Source organism: Marmota flaviventris, chromosome 18 (assembly GCF_047511675.1).
Source record: "Marmota flaviventris isolate mMarFla1 chromosome 18, mMarFla1.hap1, whole genome shotgun sequence".
NCBI lineage: Eukaryota > Metazoa > Chordata > Mammalia > Rodentia > Sciuridae > Marmota > Marmota flaviventris.
This window is the reverse complement of record NC_092515.1, coordinates 8,260,276-8,275,943: the sequence shown is the minus strand read 5'-3', so window position 1 is coordinate 8,275,943 and position 15,668 is coordinate 8,260,276. Positions and strand designations below refer to the sequence as shown.

Genomic DNA, 15,668 nt, shown 5'->3' with positions numbered 1-15,668 from the left:
GGCAGCTACCACCAGACAGGGCTAGAGACACTGTTTGGCACATAGCTCTGTGAGGGAAGGAGTTTCTCTTCTGTCAGTCTGTCAGCACAGAATACTTCCTGAAACAGGGGAAACTGTAGTAAACTTTCTCCAACAAACCACACATTTCCATGCTGTCTCCAGGCGTATTCTTTTTCCTGTCTGCAACCTACCCACCACCCTGGCAGAGCTTGCCTATGGGTGAGACAGGGGTATGACTAGGGGCATTGGCTTTCACATAATTAGGGGAATTCCTGCTCCAACCTTCTGCAAGTTGAAGACTTGGGATTCTGGTAGCATGGCTGCCTCCAAGTCCAAAGACCTAATAAACTTGGAAACTGATGGCACAGAACTCAATGCAAGTCTGACAATCTCAGATGCATGGAAACTGATTGTGTAACTCTCAGGACATGTGTAAAGGGCTCAGATCCATCGACACTCATAGTGTAACTCAGTCCAAGGCCAGAGTCCTGAGACCTGGGCTGGGGATGGTGCAGGTCCTTGAGTCCAAAGACCAAGAACTTGGAGTCCTGATGTCCAGGGCAGGAAAAGTAGGGTGCCCAGCTCTATGAGAGAGAGAGAGAGAGGCCCTCTTCCTCTGCAGGTTGTTCTCTGTGGCCTCAGCTGACCACCTCGTCCCCACCCACCCCAAGGGCAGGTCTTCCCCACTCAGTCCACTGCTCAAATGCCAAGGTTTCCAGAAACACCACACTTTGCTGGAAATAATGCTTGCAGCTACCTGTGTGCTCTCAGCCCAGTCAAGTTGACTCCTAATGTCAACCACCACAGGGACGTCAATACAGTTTTTTATTTATTTTTTGATTCTTTTTAGTTATATACAGCATTAGGATACATCGAGACATAATCACAGAAGCATGGAATATAGTTTGCTCTAATTCAGTCCCTGGCACTCCCCCTCTGCCCTCTCCTTCCCCATTCCCCTCCCTCTGCTCTACTGATCTTTCTGCAATTTAGTTACAGTTTGTTTTTTAATAGAGTCTTGTGGATGCACTGGGTGCTGGACTAACTGTGGTATATTTGTGTATTTACATATGAAAGTCTGTCAGATTCAGGCCACTATTTCCCCCTTTTCTGTCTGTCCTTCCTCCTCAATTTCCTTCACCCACTGTGTTGGTCTTTCCTCTATTTCGATGAAATTCCTCCCCTTTTATTCCCTTTCTTTCTTTTCCCTCCCTCCCTTCGTTTCTTCTTTCCTTCCCCACCTCATCTTCTTCTTGCTCTTCTTCTTCTTCTTTTTTTTTTTTTGAGTCTGTGGGCATCCTGAGGTCAGCTGTCTGACACCTGTTTCACTCAACTAATGCTCCCCCACAAGACCTGGATGTCCTCCCAGAATCTTCTGGCCACTTCTCCTGGCCTCTTCCCATTTCTTTTGAATCCCATTGACAAAGTCAATTGTTTTGCCTCAACGGAACCCGTGCCCGCAGGTGCCCGCAGGTGCCCCAAAGCAAGTGCAAAGGTGGAGTGGAGCGCTCCGAGCCGGCTGCCTCACCCTCCTGGGAGCAGTGAGAGACCTTCGTGTCCAGCGCCAGGGCTCAGTGAGGAGTCATGGACGGTTTCCTTGGGCTCAGAGCTGGGCCAATCTCTTTCAGCCTTTGGGTAAGAACAGAAACAGCAGCTTGAGTGCCAGGGAATGTCTGTCTGTCTGTCCTGGCCTGGGCTCAAGCCTGAGGAGAGAACAGGCAGCTGGCTGGTCACAGTGTGGCCCAGGCACTGCTGTTTCTCAGTTAGCAGAGAACCGAAAGGTAGGGGCACTGGGGGACCCTGGAGCAGTTGTGCCTGGTGACACAGAAAACAATTCTCATTCTTGGCCAATCAATCTATTTTCAATCCGGAGTTTGCAATATGCTGTGATTCACCACTGTCCCCTGGTGACCTGGGGTACTGGAGTGCTCTGGCCTCAGGTGGTCCCCCTTTGTGCTGGGCTGTGCTCTGTATTCCACTAGTTACCCCTTGCTGATGCTGAGGTTCTGCCCTGTGCTGGATTGGACCTGATCCCGTCCCCGACCCCTACCAGGCAGATGTGCCTCACTAAGCTGGGCCTGCAGAGCGTCTGCCCCAGTGCTGCACCCTGGTGTGAGCTAAGTGCAGTTACAGAATCTTTTTTGGTTTTGAGGAGATCCTGCTCTGTTGCCTGGGGTGACCTCAGATTCCTGCCCTATAATGAACCTCCTGCCTCAGCATTCGGCTTCTGTAATCTTTCATAGAAAAGCACATTTATAGAAAATAAAATTCATTATTTAGAAAAATATGATTTGTTTGCAGCCTGTAGTGTGTGTGTGTGCGTGTGTGTGTGCGTGTGTGTGTGTGTGCGTGTGTGTGTGTGTGTGTGTGTATTTTTGCACTACTGGGGATTGAACACAGGAGAGCTGTATACAGAAGCCTTTTTAGTTTTTAGACAGGGTCTTGCTAAGTGGCTGAGGCTGGCTTTCATCTGTGATCCTCCTGCCAAGTCACTGGGATCACCAGCATAAGCCACCATGCCCGACTGCCATTATATAGTTTATTTCTATCATTTGGTGAGGTCATATGAAGGGTAACATTTCTAGTACCAATAGAGGTAAAATTCAAATACTTTAGACCAGAATTGATGTAAATCACTTAAATACTAGTTGCAGTTTATTTAAGTCATTACAATTAGGGTCACAATACAATATTAAGACAAATCATTGAGAAAGAAACTTTTTATGGAAATATGTATATTTGTGAGTAAGTGAAAGTTATTTAACTGACAGTGGATGAAAGTTATCTGACCCTTGGCAAACATCTGATCTGGCATGCAAAAAAATGTTTTTGGAAAACTTTCTATAATTCATGGTCTGTGATCTGAATCATCTTAAACAGAAAACAATTCTCATTCTTGGTCAATCAATCTACTTGCAATCTGGGGTGTGCCAGCTCAGCAGAGGCACATCTTACACAAAGTCTCAGGAGATCCCAGAGTGGTGTCCAGTGAGAGCAGAGATGATCATCGGCCTCCTGTGCAATGACCTTATCACCCAGTGGGGCCAAAGTCCTTGGGCTTTCCACGACCTCCCTCTACTCCCCTCTGTTAGTGTGACCTCCTTCAAGGGTGCCATCAAGAGTTTCCCAAGACTGATTTCCACTTCAGTGCTGGGAAACAGAGTGACTCAGGATAGAATGGGAGACCCTCCAAAAACTTCTCCCTGAGGTCAGAAATAAGACAAGGATTCCTGAATTTGCCATGACTAATTGGCCTTGTCCTGGAAGTGTAGCCACAGCAATCGGGTAAGAAAAAGAAATTAAAGGCATCCACAATGAAAAGAACAGGGAAAACTGTTACTACTCACGGATCATGGTATTTTTTTTAAAAAAATTTTAGACAATCTACACACACACACACAAAACAACACAACACACAAAAAAATTGTTGCAGATGATATGAAAGTTGTAGGATTCAAGGTAAAACACAAGGGTTGGTTGCATTTCCTTACACTAGCAATGAGATTGGAAAAATAATTTAAGAAAGCTATTACATTTGCAAGGGCATCAAAGAGAATAAGATGTTTAGGAATAAAGTTAACCAAGGAGGTATAAGACTTTCAAACTGAAAGCAATGAGATATTGTTGGAGCAGATTGAAGGAGACCTAGATGAGGGGAGGACACATCCTGTGTGTGGACTGGAAACACAGTTTTAAGTAGAGGGATCTGAAAGGAGCATGTCACAAATGATTCCCAGGCTGAGCCAAAATCAAAAGGAAAACATCAGTTGTAACTAAGGAAAAATATGGCATAGCCAGCTGCTATGTGCAACTGTGTTACTCTAATAAAATAACTAAACTAAACTAGAATACACGCGTGTGACCCGGTTTATGAAACAGGAGGAAGGCAAGTTCTAGGCCAGCCTCAGCAACTTAGCATGGCCCTAAGCATCTTAGTGAGACCCTGTCTCAAAATGAAAAATGAAAAATAAAAAAGGCTGGGATGTAACTCAGTGGGAAAGCTGGTTCAGTGCCTCAGTACCAATAAGTAAGTAAGTAAATAAATAAATAAAGTGTCCTATGTCATAGCTGACAAGGGACTTGTTCCCCAAATATGTAAAGAACTCTCAAAACTTCAGCAGTGAGAAAACAACCAATTTTCTTTCTGCCCCCGCCGCCTCCCCAGCACTGGGGTGGAACCCAGGCCTTTATGAAGTTAGGCTGGCACTCTACCACTGAGCTGCACCCCCTGAGTTTTTATTTTAGTTTATTTTGAGACAAAGTCTCCCTAAGTTGCCCACCCTGGCAACAAACTCACCATCCTCTTGCCTCAGTCTCCCAAGTGTCTGGGGTTATAGATGTGCACCACACCCAGCCCAATTTTTCTTCTTTTTGTTTGATTTGTACTGGGAATTGAATCCAGGTGCAGTTTACCAACAGAGTTACTTACCCAGTCCTTTTTTTCTATGGCTGGGGATGTGGCTGAGTTGCAGAGCACTTGGCTTGCATACATGAAGCCCTGGGTTGGATCTCCAGCACCACAAAAAGAAAAAAAAATTCAATTTTCTTTCTTTCTTTTCTTTCCTTTGTAAAAAAGGAAGATATAGAGCATATATTCATTTGGGGTCTTTTTGGGAGGTCTGTGAAACTGGCTTATTTTCTAGAAAAACAGGTAGTTTAGAAATTAGAAGATCAAGCTGGACTTGGTGGCATGAATTTGTAATTCCCCAGTAACTTGGGAGGCTGAGGCAGGAGGATCTCAAATTTGAGGCTAGCTTCAGTGACTTACTGAGGACCTGTCTTAAAATTTAAAAGAAAAAAGAAAAGAAAGGGCTGTGTGGATGTGGGTCAGTGGTTAAGCAACCTGAGGTTCAATCCCTGCATGAAAAAACAAACAAACAGCAAAACAAAACAAAACACCCCCCCCCCCCAATTAGAACGTCATCCTCTCCAAATAAGTAGTTCTTGTTCACAAAGCTGGGGATGTCAAACTGCATGAGCCTCTTCAGCTCTTCCTGTGGCCGCCCACTGCTCCCGATGGCTTCATCATTGCTGTTGATGGCAGTGGTCTGGTGACAAGATGCAGGCCCCTCCAAGTGTTCCATTGATGCAGAGACAGACCTGCACTCCTTGAACCCCTGGTGAGAAAACACCTTGTCTGGCTCTGGAGTTTCCAACGTCTGACACAAAGTTGTTCATTCCAAATCTTTTCTCTAAAGACTCTGCATTGGGTTTCAGAGGTTAGGACAGGGTCCACTGACTCCATGGTTCTGGGCCCCAGGTGAGGCAGGACATCATGGTGGATGGGTGTGTTGGGGAAAGTGACTGAGGACATGGCAACCAGATACAGAGCTTTATTTTTTGAGACGGGGTATTACAAAATGGTCCAGGATCTCACTAGATTGCTGAAGCTGGTCTTGAACTTGCAATCCTCCTGCCTTTGACTTCAGAGTTGCTGGGAATTACAAGGCATATACTCTGAGCCCAGCGTTACAGCCTCATTTTCCCACATGTAAAGAATTGGTGCATTATATTTGTACATAATGATGGGTTTGTGGTTACGAGGCCATGCAGGCTCACAAGAGAACAATATATATTGGCCAAATTTACTTCCAATGCTCCCTCTCCCCACCCTCCTCTCACACCCTGTTCCTTTCCTCTGCTGGTCTCCCTCTGATTCTCATGAGATCCCCACCCCTCCCACCTTTCTTTGTCTTTCCCTCTCTAGCTTCCACATATGAGAAGAAAGTATGATCCTTTACCTTCTGAATTTGGCTTATTTCACTTAACGCAATGGTCTCAGTTCCATCCATTTTCTTGCAAATGACATAATTTCATCTTTTTTTGGCTGAATAAATTTTTTTTTGTAATAAACCCATCTTCTTTATCCAATTATCTGTGGTTGGACACCTGGGCTGCATTTTGTGTCTGGCTTCCTTTACTCAGAAAGCTTATGGGATTCATGCTCCTGTGTAGTATTTCATTGGATGAATTCACCAAAATTTTATATATATATATATATATATATATATATATATATATATTCATGTGCATTTGCGAAATCTCTGGTGTGGAGTTATAAATCTGTAGTGCACCTTTAAGTGTGCCTTTCTGTGTAGAATTAAGTGTGCCTTTGTGTGTATGTCTTGGTGGAGAATTCTACAACCTGGACTAGAATTTTTGGATCATAAGATGTATGTGCCTTTTTCCCAAAGGTGTTCCAATGTACATTTCCATAAACCATGGTTCTCAATCCTAGTTGAATTGATATTTCCCTTTTGAATTTAGCTTAACCTACGGTAATAAAAAGAAATATAATGCTACCTCTGTGACTTTTCCCTGTGTTTCTACCACTCACATGTGAGGTCTATGGCAAGCCTCTCTGGTCCCTGGAAGGAGCCAGGACCAAGCCCTAGATGGCTGATCCCTGGGCCTGGGAAGGTGGGGTGTGGTTGCCTCCTTGTGACCATAGGACGTCTCCTTGAGAGGCATGTGGCTCTGAAGGTCCCTTCTGCCTGAGCCACTGAGAGTGCCTCCTCTTTGATCTGACTCTGCTAATCTTGTGACCTGGAAGTAACAATAAAGCCTTCACTATTAAGTTCTTTTCTGTTGGGAGTGGTGAATGAATGATTGCTTTGAACTGACCCCTGGACAGAGGTGACAGCACTCCTGGGAATTTCTCAGTGGGAAGGAGCTGATTGAAAACTTCCCTGTTGATGGTGAGCCTGTTAAAAGGGAGAACTCTGTGCTTGCCTTAGAATTCTTTAGCTCATAGCTTTGAGTTCAGATGTCAGCTTCCAAGGATACAGGCTCCTGAGCATAGCAAGGTAAGTACAATGTTAACTTTCAATCCTGCCTGCTTAGTAGAGACTTAGAACAGTGTACTTCCTGGGTGCCACAGGAAGCTCCAAGCATTGAAACAGTGAGATAGCTACAAGAAAGTTTAGAGCCTTGTAACTTTTTGGTGCACAAAGAACAATGCCTCTATAGTGCTTAACTTCTTGATTAAGAGACCCTGTATATATAAACTTGCTGGGCCAGCTGTTTAGTCACTGTTTCTCCATCAGGGAGCAGTGTCCCAACCGATCCTAGCTTTTCAATATCTCTGCTTTTTTTTTTTTGTTGTTTGTTTTTTGTGGTTCCCTCATCATCCCTCATGTGTTTCTCAGGCTCAGCTGGGCAGGTCCTGGGAATTTCCTGACAGGTGTTTTGTTTAGAAGAATTTTAGGGAAGAGGTAAAAGTTAAAATGGGTTTGGTAGTGCTCGCTTCGGCAGCACATATACTAAAATTGGAACGATACAGAGAAGATTAGCATGGCCCCTGCGCAAGGATGACAAGCAAATTCGTGAAGCGTTCCATATATTTTAAGGAGAGTAACTAAGAACAGAGTAGGGTCGAAGAGCATGAGAAGAATTTTAATATTAAACAGGGATGAGAGGTGGGAGGGAAAGGGAGAGAGAAGGGAAATTGCATGGAAATGGAAGGAGACCCTCAGAGTTATACAAAAGTACGTACAAGAGGAAGTGAGGGGAAAGGGAAAAATAATACAAGGGGGACAAATGAATGTCAGTAGAGGGGGCAGAGAGAGAAGAGGGGAGGGGAGGGGAGGGGAGGGTGGGTAGTAGAGGATAGGAAAGGCAGCAGAACACAACAGACACTAGTATGGCAATATGTAAATCAATGGATGTGTAACTGATGTAATTCTGCAATCTGTATATGGGGTAAAAATTGGAGCTCATAACCCACTTGAATCAAAGTGTGAAATATGATATATCAAGAACTAAAAAAAAAAAAAGAAAAACATGTATTTCTTTGAAAGAATGTAAGGTATTGGGATCAAATTTAGATGGAGATTAACCATTTTTTCTAGCAAGATCCAGATTTTGGGCTGAAGGACATTATAATATTGCACAGGTAATCATGGCTCTCTGTTGGAGTCTGGAGATACATGAACACTGTTCCTCTATTAACCATCAAATCTGTATGTTATTACCTCAAGAAAATAGGGGTCTCCTTATCTCACTATTAAATTATAGGGCCCTGGCTGAGTGCTTATAGATAATGATAGAGACCATTTGTGCAATAAATAATGAGTACACTGTAAATGAGACACAGCATATCTCTGGGAAACTGTAATATTTAGGCATTTCCTCTGCTACCTTTAAGCTGTGGGTGGCCTGCAAATTGCTGGTAACTAGAGCACCCACTGATGAGTGATATGCTTCGCTTCAAGATAAACTGGGGCTGTCTCCAGCTGGAGCACTTTTTCTTTCAATTCTGGAATCTGTGAGTGGGCTTACCTGATTCTCTAGAACTTCCTGTGCTCCCCTCGAGAACAACATCAATGGTGCTGAATCTGACTTATTATCAGAGGGTGGAGAAGACAGGGCTCCTCACTTAGTACTAGCTGCATGTTTTCCTCAGCTTTTTGGGGGCTGTGAGCAAATGTCCTGACATGAACAATTAGTGGAGGAAAAGTTTATTTGGGGGCTCACAATTCAGAGGTCTTAATCCATAGAAGGGTGACTCCATCTCTCAGGGCCTGCAGTGAGGGGAACATCATGGTGGAAGAATATGGCAAAGGAAAGCAGCTTGGGAACATGGCACCAGAAAGTGGGGAGGGGGAGAGAAAGAAAGAGAGAGGGAGAGGGAAAAAGAAAGGGAGGGAGAAGGGGGGAGAAGGGGGAGAGAGGGAGAAAACTCTACTCACCAAGGACAGATTATAAACTCCAAAGGTACAACCCTCAGGGACCTCCCTCCTCCAGCCCCTCCTACCTGCCCTCAGCTAATCACCAAGTTAATACCTATCAGGGGATTCATACACTGATTAAGTTAAGGCTCCCAGACCCAATCATTTCATCTCTAAACCTTCTTGCATTGTCTCACACATAAGCTTTTGGGGGACTGCTGGGAGCCATTAGCCAAGTAGGTATGACAATTTCCTTGCCAGCGTACCCCATGTTGCTGACATTTTGCAGTGACATTGAATGTAGGTGACCTTGCTCAAGGACCAGGGCGGATTAGGGTGTTCCCGGTTTAAGATAATCGGGTTTAGGGCGTTCCAGGTTTAAGGTTTAAGATTATTCCTGCTGGGAATAGGGCGTATCCTGCTGCCTGAGTTCCCCTTGAGTTCTCACGGGATTCAGACAGTATATTTTTGGGAGATAGAAGCCCAGTGGATGTGGATTTGGGCAGAGAACATGGATTTCCCCAGAACCTGATTGTAGATGGCTGGTGTGAGTTCGGGAATAAAGAGTTGCTGTTTGAATCTAAAAAAAAAAAAAAAATGGGTTTGGTAAACATTGGTTGCCACTGTATTCACTTAGCAGAAAAATAGTAAGAGCATATGCTGCATAATTAAAATGATTTATTTAAGGCATGGAGGCTATGACTATGGGTGGCACTGAGTGTGTGTGTGTGTGTGTGTGTGTGTGTGTGTGTGTGTGTGTGTTTGTGTGTGTTACTGAGGACTGAACTCACTGAGCCACATCCTCAGCCCTTTTTACTTTGAGACAGGACCTTGCTAAGTGGATGTAGCTGGCCTGGAACTTGGGATCCTCCTGCCTCAGCCTCCCAAGTGGCTGGAATTATAGGCATGTGCCAGTGCACCTGGCTTATTTTTAATTTTGAGATAGAGTCTGGTCAAATTGCACAGGCTGGGTTTAAAATTTAGATCCTCCTGCCCCTTCCTCCTGTGTAGCTGGGGTTACAGGTATGCCCTACCATGCCTAGCTAGCTCTTTTGTAATTTTTACAACTAATAAAAATAAAACTCATACATTCACACATAGATAAATAATAAGGGCTTCACTTTCTCCAAAGTAGAATGCACTGGAGATTCATGTCTTTAACTCTGAGTTTATGTTCACCATAAACCTAGATAGCAGCCCAGGTGGGCCACCATGAATCCCAGTGATCAATAGTTGCAACCAGAGGGATCTGATCCATGTGCAGCAATTTGATGCCATTTCCACTCTGCTCCATGAAAAAGAGAAATTCTTGCTGTCTCACACTCGATGGGACAGAGATATGGGAAGTTCCAAGACCAGCTTTTGAAATCACTTCCTCCCCCATTCCTGATTGTCTGATCCCTCTCCTGGGATAAAGTTTGTTGTGTAAACTACACATACAGGTAATATTCATAAGGAGTGTTTCAGAATATATATTTAAAAAGGGTATGAAACTAAAAGATATAAAGGAAAGTTATAGGTATATAAATATTTTAGTCTGGAAAATTTGAAGGTAAAAGCAATGTTTCTGGATGAGAAAATATTTTGTCTGGTAAAGTAATAACTTGGACTAATGTCCAAGATGAAAGAGGACAAAACTAAGGATTCAAAGAAGTTGAGAATGTCTATGTAAGTTGCAGAAGGTTTGTGGAAGGTAAATCTCAAAAAGGTTGTGTTTGAGATTAAATTGCTATAATTAGCACAGCTAGTCAAAATTATTTGACCTTTAATGTACTGATATAAAGCAAAGTCTGAAATATTAATCTGCTCTTATCTATCAAGATAATTTGATAATTTATTGTATCTGTTAGGTTTTATTACTGAGGAAAATAAATCTTAAAGAAATTAGGATTTGTACCTGGTTTAAAGTCTTAAATGATTGCTTTGTAACTTGTTAAACAAACAACTGTTATTTAGGTTATAAGAATATAGTTGACACTCTAAATATATGTAACAAAGTCTATGTTTGCCTCTGAGGACTGTATCTGTGTAATCCTTGTCTAAATGTTATGTAAAAATTGATAAAATGAAAGTTTATGTAAATTTTTCAGTTAGATAACCAATAAGTGCTTTTATGCATTATATCTGACATAGAAGGGCTACACTGATATTTGAGGACCTGTCCTATATCTGTTTGTTTTGACTAAGTTCATTTCTGATCATTAACACTGTTTCCTAAATGTATAAGGAAGGCTAGAATGCTATCCTTTGATTTTTGCTAACCCATGCAGACATGGATTCTAAATTGTACTTTAAAAGTTCAACTTAGTTAAATGTAAATCTTAGTAGGGCACTTTGCCAAGTTGGTGTTCTCCCAATTAAAATTATCTGTTTCAATATTCTTGGATTTTTATAGAAATAACAAATTTGGCTTGTATTTATTCATGCCATTTGATGTTTTATCTGGATAAAGTAGCCTGTTGTCGATAAGTTATATATACAATTTTGTGTTACTCTTCACACCGGAATGGAATTGGAATTTGGTAGGGAATAAGGAGAATCTGATCTGTTTAAAGGTGACATTGTAAAACATGGAAACATTTTGCCACTTTTTCCACAAAAAGAAAGTTAAAAGCTCTCTTAGCCTTTGTTTGATTAATGTTTCAGATGTAATGTCGTATCATGTTATTCGTCAAGAACCCCACCTTATCTAAGATAACACTGTGCCTCTAATCTTACTCCATGTTAGAAAGGCTCCAAAATAGTCTAGACTTCAGCTCATTTAAAGTTGCATTCAAAAGATTGACTTTTTGTTGTAAAGATTAGTGATATTCTAAATTAAGCATTGGCTATAGTATATACCTAAGAAAAATTTAAGGTTATAAAAAAAATTTTTCTTGTTTCATAGCTGATATAGAAATTGAATTTTTTTTGCTCTGTTAATTTTATTTTGACTTTTCCTTATCAACTTTATAACTGTTGCCTGTTAGTGTTTTGCAGAGTTACTGCTAGTGATAAAACAACTTGAATTAATTTGAGATGATAAGTCACCACCTATAATACAAATAGTAAATAATGTTGACTTCCAGTACTAATACTGATCCAGTAACAGCTTGTGAGTTCAATATCTATAATTTTACAGTTATGTCTTTCAAACTAATACTGACCCAATAATAGCTTGTGAGTTCAATATCTATAATTTTACAGTTATTTCTTTCATTTAATTGGGGTCAGTATTAGTACTGGAAGTCAATATTATATACTACCTATTACTCCCACTTTAAGACAGGTGAAATTGGCCTGCTTCGTGTTTGAAACAAAAAAAACTGGAGACCAAATTCAAGAAAGCAAAGAGTCCAAGGAAACAAGCAGCCAACATCATTGCCTTTGTCCTCTAGGCCAGCCAAGGTGCAGAGAATGTCAGGACTCCTCACTCGGCCCTGCCACTCTGGTGAGTCACACAATCTGCTGATCAGTAAGACTGAGAGGACCCTGGAGAATAGGAAGCCAACCAGTGAACATCATGCAAAGAGGAGGGTCATGGGAGATGAAAATGTCCTTGATGCTTCCAAGAGAAGCCACATAAAGTCAGCAGATATGGCAGACAGCACCACTGGTAGTGGAAAGCTAAAGGAGGTAAGAGGCTCCACTCACATCCCTAATAGTGAGCTTTGAGGAATCTCAACTGACATTTAAGTGTAGATAGGAACAAGGTCAGTTTAGACCAACTTGGTCTTCAACACCTGGTAGGAGAGTATACCTTAAGTACAGTCCTACATGGACATTTAATAGGCAAAGAAATTTTTTTTAATGGAACTTGTGATGTATACTTGTGCCAGCTCTACCAAAAGTAAGTAAAGCTGGGGCTGTAAAGGAAGGGTTCTTGCATGGGAGTGCCAAATGATAAGGGTCACAAAGGACTCTAGAGTCTCAAGTTTGTCCTGAGTCAATTTGAACCTGATATCATAGATCTACAAATCTTCCTAACCTCCTACATTGACAAACTTGATATGTTTTCCATTGATATGATTATGAGTTAGTGTGTTCAGGGTCTTCAGAGACTGACTGAAATACTAATTGCTTTTGTGATAATTGTTTACAAAAAAGTAATGCTTTACTGTCTTGTTTATTGTTGTTTTAGCATGATCCCTGCCCTACATGTGCCTTGTCCAGTCACCTGCCATCTGCCACTGTGGACCTCTTTACTGCTGTGATGCTGGAATCCCTTAACTGTCCGTGACCCACATGTAGAGAGCCAGGGCTTTGGGTCACTTCCCCCAACTTTGCCTACTTTCAGCAGGAAGCAGCCTGGAGATGTCACACTCAATTTCCTGTAGATATGGGATGTGGGAATCAACAGTGGGGAAATGTCACAGAGTCCACTTTATGCCTTGAATGTAGCCCTTGCTGGTCTGGCACTGCAACTGATTTTTTATTTTTACTTATTTATTTTTTTAATTATAATTTTAATTTTTTTAGTCATACATGACAGCAGAATGTATTTTGACATATAATACATACATGGAATGTACATACGTCAATCATATTGTCTATTCTATTCTGCTGCCCTTCCTATCCCCCCTACTCCTCCCCTCCTCTCCCATTCTGTCTCTCTATCCAACCTAATGTGACACACTTTTTTTTCTTTTTCTCATTACAACATCATGTATGTATTCTGTATAACAATGAGGTTCTCCTTCCATCTTCTGTGCAACTCCCCTTCTCCCTCTTTTTTTCTCCCACCTCTCTTCCCTATTTAGTGGTAGTCTTCTTTTCATGCTCTTCCTCCCTATCCCATTTCAAGTCACCCCCCTTATATCAGAGAAGACATTCGGCATTTGTTTTTTAGGGATTGGCTAACTTCACTTAGTATAATCTGCTCTAATGCCATCCATTTGCCTACAAATGCCATGATCTTGTTATTTTTTAGTGCTGAGTAATATTCCATTGTGTATAAATGCCACATTTTTTAATCCATTCATCTATTGAAGGGCATCTAGATTGGTTCCACATTCTAGCTATTGTGAATTGTGCTGCTATAAAAAAGTGGCTGTGTCCCTGTAGTATGCTCTTTTTAGGTCTTTTGGGTATAGTCCAAGAAGGGGAATGGCTGGGTCAAATGGTGGTTCCATTTCCAGCTTTCCAAGGAATCTCCATACTGCTTTACAAATTGGCTGCACCAATTTGCAGTCCCACCAGCAATGTATGAGTGTACCTTCCCCCCCCCCCGCCCCCGCATCCTCGCCAGCACTTATTGTTGTTTGACTTCATAATGGCTGCCATTCTTATTGGAGTGAGATGGTATCTTAGAGTAGTTTCAATTTGCATTTCTCTGATTGCTAGAGATGGTGAGCATTTTTTCATGTATTTGTTGATTGATTGTATATCCTCTTCTGAGAAGTTTCTGTTCAAGTCCTTGGCCCATTTGTTGATTGGGTTATTTGCTTTTTTGTTGTTTAACTTTTTGAGTTCTTTGTATACTCTAGAGATTAGAGCTCTATCTGATGTTTGAGGGGTAAAAATTTGTTCCCAGGATGTAGGCTCCCTATTCACCTTGCATATTATTTCTCTTGCTGAGAAAAAACTTTTTAGTTTGAATTCATCCCATTTGTTGATTCTTGGTTTTAACTCTTGTGCTATAGGTGTCTTATTAAGAAATTTGGGGCCTGCCTCCACGTGATGAAGATTAGGGCCAACTTTATCTTCTATTAGATGCAGAGTCTCTGGTCTGTTTCCTAGCTCCTTGATCCATTTTGAGTTGACTTTTGTGCATGGTGAGAGAAAGGGATTCCATTTCATTTTGTTGCATATGGATTTCCAGTTCTCCCAGCACCATTTGTTGAAGATGCTATCCTTTCTCCATTGAATGGTTTTTAGCACCTTTGTCTAATATAAGGTAGTCGTAATTTTGTGGATTTGTCTCTGTGTCCTCTATTTTGTACCATTGGTCTACCAGCCTGTTTTGGTGCTAGTACTATGCTGTTTTTTTTTTTTACTATTGCTCTATAGTATAGTTTAAAATCTGGAATCACAATACCACCAATTTCACACTTCCTCCTTATAATTACTTTAGCTATTCTGGGTCTCTTGTTTTTCCAGATGAATTTCATGATTGCTTTTTCTATTTCTGCAAGGAATGTCATTGGGATTTTGATGGGAATTGCATTGATTCCGTAAAGTGCTTTTGGTAGTATGGCCAACTTAATAATATTAATTCTACCAATCCATGAGCAAGGTAAATCCTTCCATCTTCTAAGATCTTCTTCTATTTCTTTCTTCAGGGTTCTGTAGTTTTCATTGTATAGTTCTTTCACCTCTTTTGTTAAGTTGATTCCCAGGTTTTTTTTTTTTTTTTTTTTTTTTAGGATATTGTGAATGGTGTAGTTGTCCTCATTTCCATTTCAGAGAATTTGTCACGGATATACAGGAATGCCTTTGATTTATTGGTATTGATTTTATATCCTGCCACTTTGTTGAATTCATTTACTAGTTCTAGAAGTTTCTTGGTTGAATTTTTTGGGTCTACTAGTTATAGGATCATGTCATCAGCAAATCGTGCTAATTTAAGTTCTTCTTTTCCTATATTTATTCCTTTAATTTCTTTCGTCTATCTAATTGCTCTGGCTAGTGTTTCAAGAACTATGTTGAATAGAAGTGGTGAGAGAGGGCATCCCTGTCTTGTTCCAGATTTTAAAGGGAATGCCTTCAATTTTTCTCCATTTAGAATGATGCTGGACTGAGGCTTAGCATATATAGCTTTTACCATTTTGAGGTAATTTCCTGTTATCCCTAATTTTTCTAGAGTTTTGAACATAAAGGGATGCTGTATTTTGTCAAATGCTTTTTCAGCATTATCGAGATGATCATATGGTTCCTATCTTTAACTCTATTGATGCGGTGAATTACATTTATTGATTTCCATATATTGAACCAGCCTTGCATCCTAGGGATGAATCCCACTTGGTCATGGTGCACGATCTTTTTGATATGTTACTGAATGAACAAAGGGTTACAGAAGAC

At 41.3% G+C, this 15,668-nt stretch overlaps 1 non-coding gene and 1 pseudogene across 1 annotated transcript; one reads left to right on the top strand and one right to left on the bottom strand.

Annotated features, from left to right (window-relative positions):
- Nucleotides 1-4,595: 4,595 nt before the first annotated feature.
- Nucleotides 4,596-5,178, bottom strand: LOC114080045 (melanocortin-2 receptor accessory protein 2-like; annotated as a pseudogene).
- A 2,060-nt stretch (nt 5,179-7,238) lies between these two features.
- On the top strand, nt 7,239-7,345 carry LOC139702821 (U6 spliceosomal RNA). Its single transcript, XR_011705415.1, has one exon. It is a non-coding gene; the product is annotated as a U6 spliceosomal RNA (small nuclear RNA).
- Nucleotides 7,346-15,668: the final 8,323 nt, after the last annotated feature.